Source organism: Ceratotherium simum, chromosome 4 (genome assembly GCF_057802395.1).
Source record: "Ceratotherium simum simum isolate JZ-2026a chromosome 4, ASM5780239v1, whole genome shotgun sequence".
In the NCBI taxonomy this organism is placed as follows: domain Eukaryota; kingdom Metazoa; phylum Chordata; class Mammalia; order Perissodactyla; family Rhinocerotidae; genus Ceratotherium; species Ceratotherium simum.
Window position 1 is genome coordinate 6,528,510 of NC_141903.1, and position 6,222 is coordinate 6,534,731.

Below are 6,222 nucleotides of genomic sequence, written 5' to 3' on the forward strand. Positions count from 1 at the left end.
CCTTATGCCTTTCTTCCCAGACCTAAGGCAAGCAGGGGATTCTAGTTACAGTAGGAGGTGAGGCAGGGAAAGAGAGGGCTGACGACAGGGAAAACAGCGCTGTCCTCAACAGCTCCACTCAGGCAGCTTTCAGTGTAGAGATCAGTCATGGATCTTCCACTAGATTTCCTGACATGATTCTCATTATCCAGTAAAACTTCTTTAATCATCAAAATATGCCACCTGCCCATGGGGTTCGACAGCCCTCAGATTTGAGAAACTCAAGACAAATCCCAGACTTACTCAAAAAATACACAAGCTTTAAAAAAATCTAAGACACTAGAGCTAATGTAGCAATATAATCTCAGTGAAAATCTTATTCTTAGTGCAAAATTAAACCCTATTATTCTGGGTCACCCTGCAGTATGATAAATTGCACCTCACCACCCTGGTTGCTGTTTTATGCTATTGGCTCTTCTTCAGCAATCTCCCTAAAACACAATAAATACATTCAGTGTTTCTATGTGTACCCTTTCACACAATATGTAGGTTTTACAGCAGCTACAATTTCCTAAAACAAAAAAGGATTGGCTTGAACCCAATCCTGTTATTCAGCCATGGAAAGCCTCCATTTCCTCAACAGAGAAGGGCTATGTTGATTTTTTTTCTTCCATGGAAAGTTAGCAACCCCCATACTGCAAGACTGTCAACTAAATACACAAATCACATTTATTCCTCCCCAGCTCCCTTGGAAGTCAAATGGTGCTCCCACCGCCCCCACCCCGAAGCCCAGTACAACTGAATTTCTCTTGTCAAGCCTGCTGATGGAACGTTATTAGACAAAATAGGGTTGTTGTGGGGGTAAAAGGGATGGTAAAGCGGTGGCGGATATTGGGGAGTAGTTATAGCAAAAACAAATGCCTACTTACTGTGCTGCACTCTTGGGGGTCAGAGCAGATTCAAGCCGATTTGAAGAGGAGGAGGACAGCCAGGAGTCCTGCCTCCACAGCCCGAGCTTTGTGGTGCTGAAAGGACAGCGCCGTGCGTGTGTCTGGACTGGGAGCTTCTGAGAGCGAGGCGCGAGCGAGCGAGCGGGGAAGAGCTCCTGGCAGCTGCCTGCCTGCTCTCTCGCTCGTGCCCCCTCCCACCAGGGAACGGGTTCCCACACCATCTGTCATCTGGCACCACCTGCTGTTTCTCATGCATGGCCACAACCACGGCATGGGATGAAATAGTGTCAAGAAAGTGGGAGGGATTCTGGCCACACACACACAAACATAAAATTAATACGCACATCTAACAAGCAATTCTAGAACCTTTAGAAAAACTGGAGGAAGCACATTCATTAGGACAAGGGACCACCTCCTAAGATCTTCTGGAACAAAATTATGAAACAGAACGGTACAGTACCTGCACTGTGCTCTGATCTGTGGTAAGGAGAGAAGGAGAACTAATATTTATTGAGTATCTCCCATGCAGTGGGCACTTTTCCAGCCTCTTTCAGACTATTTCCCTCATTTGCAAAATGTGATTTCTAATAGAACCTACACAATGAGTGCGAGGTGTGATTGTGATAACATTGGGAAAGCATTTGGCTCAGAGCAGGGCACATGACAAGCACTACATAAACATAAGCTGCTATTCTCACAACGCCGCTGTGATCATATAGATCAGCTAAGGTCACAGACCTGGCATAGCACCAGGAACTGAGATTTAAACCCTGATCCATTGCCACCAAAGAGTGCATCCAGTCCACAACATTATGTATATGACTCCCAGGTTGGTGTCTGGAATCAGAGAGGACAAAGTCCTAGTGTCAGCTCTACCAGTTCTGGCTGTGGGGATCTTGGACATTTTACATTCACTCTCTAAGCCTCCATTTATTTATCTCTGATGTGAGAATACTAACACTTCCCTTGCAGAGTAGTTGTGAGTATAAGAAGAGATTGTGCTCAAGGAAACCCCTTTTAGCCTGGGGACAAGGTTCTGAATTACCGAATTATTTCATCCCTGGGGATTGCTCTTATACACTCTTCACATTATCTGAGGTCAAGTTCATCTCCACGGTTTCTCCCAGCTGTGGGTCAGGTCACAGATTCATCCTCAGCTACAGTGCTGTTTATGATGCACTTCGTGAGGTTCAGTTGTCTTGGCATTAGTAATGGCATACCCTTTCGCTTTCAAAGTATCCTAGTTTGCATGATAAATAGTTTGGTCAGCTTAATTAGTGCTCACATGCTGAAAATACACTCTACTAGCTAAAAAGCCAGGAGAAAACATATATATTATCTGTATTGTTCAGTAATAAAATGGATGTGTGTGTGTGCATGGGCATGGGCACCTGTGTGTGTGTGTGTGTGTGTGTGGAAAGAGAGAGATGTTTCTGTGACAAAGTCTATAACATATCAAAGCTGCACAGGGCACTATTAATAGAAGTCTGCATATATATGAGACAGAGGTATTCCAATAAATCTTAGTCCCCCATTTCCTGCTTTCCAAAGGCTTGGATGATTTTCAGGTGCAGGAATTATCTAAGGACAACACAATGTAAGCAGCTACATAGAGGCAATTGTGAACATGTGTATTTGACCCTATTTCTGCTGCCTCCAAAGGAAAAAGAAAGTCCCTTCAACATAGCTTGTGGTTTATTCACAAGCAGAAATTTTGCCTTTAATAGCCCCAAGCCAGAGGCTTTGAGAGTTTAGTAAGGTCCAGGAGAAGGGCCTGTCTCATGGCAATGTGAAAACCAGGCTTCCTGATATGTGAGGCCAGAGAGAAATGGTGGGAAGAAACAGGGGCCTAGAGTCATGTGGAGAAGCCCCTTGTTTAAAAATGATATTGAGAGGTGCTTAATATAATAGACTATTATTCTCCTGTTGAGTTCTGGAAACTATGTCTTACAGTTGAAAACCAAAATTATGACATTTTCTAGTGAGGTTTTCTATGTATGTTAATGTAATTTATAAGACAACTGCAACATAAGGAATGGAGGATAAAGGGACCAAGGTGGTGGTAATGTTTCTATATTCCACATGAGGTGGTAAAGTATTGATTCCAACTAATCTGAAAAGTTAGTTATATCTATTGTAATCCCTAGGGCAACCAAAAATATACAGAGATAAAGTCCAAAATGCAATAGATAAATTTAAATGGAATACACTAATAAAGTTCAAATAAGCCACAAGAAGGCAGGAAAAGGAAAACAAAAACAAAAAGATGGAATAAGTGGAAAACAAATAATGAAATAGTAGGCTTAAATCCAAATTTATTGATAATTACATTAAATATAAATGGTCTAAAAAAAACAAATAAAAAATACAGTTTCTCAAATGGAGGAAAAACATGAACCAAATATATGCTGTTAACAAGAAACTCACTTCAAATAAAGTGATATAGATAGGTTAAAAGTAAAGGGTCACACTTTTAGCTTTGACTTCAAGGAGCCCAAGGTACAGCTTTCTTCTCTCCTGCTGCGTCTGGGTTCATCTAACACCAGCTGCCTCCACCACGCTGCCAAATTTTGACCCCAATGAGATCAAAGTCACGTACCTGAGGCACACCAATGGGGAAATTGGTGCCTCTTCTGCCTTAACCCCCAAGATGAACTCTCTGGGTCTATCTCTCAAAAAAGTTGGTGATAACATCACCAATTCAACTGGTGACTGGAAAGGTCTAAAGATTACAAAGAAACTGACCATTCAGAACAGACGGGCCCAGAATGAGCTGGTACATTCTACCACTGCCCTGATCATCAAAGTCCTCAAGGAATCACCGAGAAACAGAAAGAAGCAAACAGTAGGCACAGTGGAAATGTCACTTTTGATGATATTGTCAACATTTCCTAACAGAAGCAGCACTGATCTTTAGCTAGAGAACTCTCTAGAACCATTAAAGAGATCCTGGGAACCAGTGATGCAGCCCACAGACACCACTTTCATGACATCATAGATGACATCAACAATGGTGCAATAGAATGCCCAGCTAGTTAAAAACTACAGAGGAAAATATTCCAATAAGGGATCATTTGACAAGCAAAAATGGTAAAGGGATGGAAGAAAATACACTGTGATAACACTAAACAAAAGAAACCTGGGATAGCTATATTATTATCAGACAAAGTAGACTTCAGAGCAAAGAAAATTACCGGAGATAAAGAGAGACATTACATATGCTAAAAGAGTCAATTCACTAAGAAGACACAGCAATCCTAAATGTGTATGGAGCTAATAACAAAGCTGCAAAACACATGAGGAAGAAACTGACAGAACTGAAAGAAGAAATAGACAAGTTCACAATTATAGTTGGAGACCCCAACACTCCTCTCTTGCTAATTGATAGAACAAATAGAAAATCAGCAGGGCTATGGAACAGAGTTTCTCAACTTCAGGTCTATTAACATTTTGGACTGTATAACTATTTCTTGTGGGAGGCTGTCCTGTACATTGTAGGATGTTTAGCAGCATTCCTAGTCTCCACCTACTAGATGCCAGCAGCAACTTCCCCCAAATTATGACAATCAAAAATATCTCCAGACACTGACAAATGTCCCCTGGGAGAGAGGGGCAAAACCATTCCCAGTTGAGAACCACTGTTATAGAAGAAACAAACAACATCACCAACCAACAGGATCTAACTGACATTTGTAGAAAACTCCACCCAAAAACAGAAGAATAAAAATGCTTTTTGAGTGAACACGGAACACTTATTTGGATAGACTATACCCTGAGTTACCAAGATAGACTATACCCTGAGTCATAAAACAAACCTGAACACATTTTTAAAAATTGAAAATGATATAAAGAATGTTCTGGGCCGGCCCTGTGGCTTAGCAGTTAAGTGCGCGTGCTCCGCTACTGGCCGCCCGGGTTCGGATCCCAGGTGCGCACCGATGCACCGCTTCTCTGGCCATGCTGAGGCCGTGTCCTACATACAGCAACTAGAAGGATGTGCAACTATGACATACAACTATCTACTGGGGCATTGGGGAAAAAAAAGGAGGAGGATTGGCAATAGATGTTAGCTCAGAGCCGGTCTTCCTCAGCAAAAAGAGGAGGATTAGCATGGATGTTAGCTCAGGGCTGATCTTCCTCACACACACACACACACACACACACAAAAAAAATGTTCTCTGACCATAATGGAATTAGATGAGTAATCAATGACAGAATGACAATAGGCAAGTTTCCAAACACTTCGAAATTAAACTAGATACTTCTAAATAATCCTTGTAGCAAAGAGAAAGTCTCAAAGGAAATTAGAAAACATTTTGAACTGAACAAAAATGAAAGTACAAGCTATCAAAATTTTGAGAGTGCAGCTAAAGTAGTGCTTAGAGGAGAATTTATAGCATTAAATGTGTTTAATACAAAAGAAGAAAGATCTCACGTCAATTATCTAAGATATCACCCAGAAAAAAGAAAAAGTGCAAAATAAACCCAAAGCTAGCAGAAAGAAAGAGTAATAAAGAGCATAAATCAATAAAATTGAAAACAGAAAAACAATAGAGCAAATCAATGAAACCAAAAGCTGATTCTTTGAAAAGATCAATAAATTTGATAAACTTCTAGAAAGACTGACAACGAAAAAAGAGAGAATACACAAATTACCAATATCATGAATGAACTATAGGATAACACTACAAAGCATGCAGACATTAAAAGGATAATAAGAGACTACTACAAACAACCATATGTACATAAATTTGATGAACTAGAATAAATGGACCAATTCTTCAAAAAACATAAATTACCAAAACTCACCCAAGAGGAAATTGTAAGCTGAATAGTCCTAACTAACAAGGACATTGAATTTTTACTTTAAATCTTCACACACAAAAAAGAAATCTCCAAGCCCAGACATATTCTTGGGTGAAATCAATCCAATATTTTTAAAAGAAATAACACCAATTCTACACAATCTCTTCCAGAAAATAGAAGAGGAGGGAACCTGCTCCCAATTCATTCTATGAAGCCAGCATTACCCTGATACAAAACAAGACAAAGACAGTACAAGACAAGAAAACTACAGGCCAATATATCTCATGAACATAGGTACAAAAAATCTTCAACAAAATATTAGAAAATCAAATCCATCAGTAGACAAAAATCATGATACACCACAAACAAATGGGTTTTATTCTGGGAGGGCAATTGAAGGAGAAAATTTAATATCCACTTATAATGGATAATTTTACATCCATTTATAATAAAAACTCTCAGAAAATGGGGAATATAAGGGAACTTC

The 6,222-nt window shown here is 40.0% G+C and overlaps 1 pseudogene; it reads left to right on the top strand.

Annotated features, from left to right (window-relative positions):
- The first annotated feature begins 3,011 nt into the window (after positions 1–3,011).
- On the top strand, positions 3,012–3,968 carry LOC101392879 (large ribosomal subunit protein uL11 pseudogene; annotated as a pseudogene).
- Positions 3,969–6,222: the final 2,254 nt, after the last annotated feature.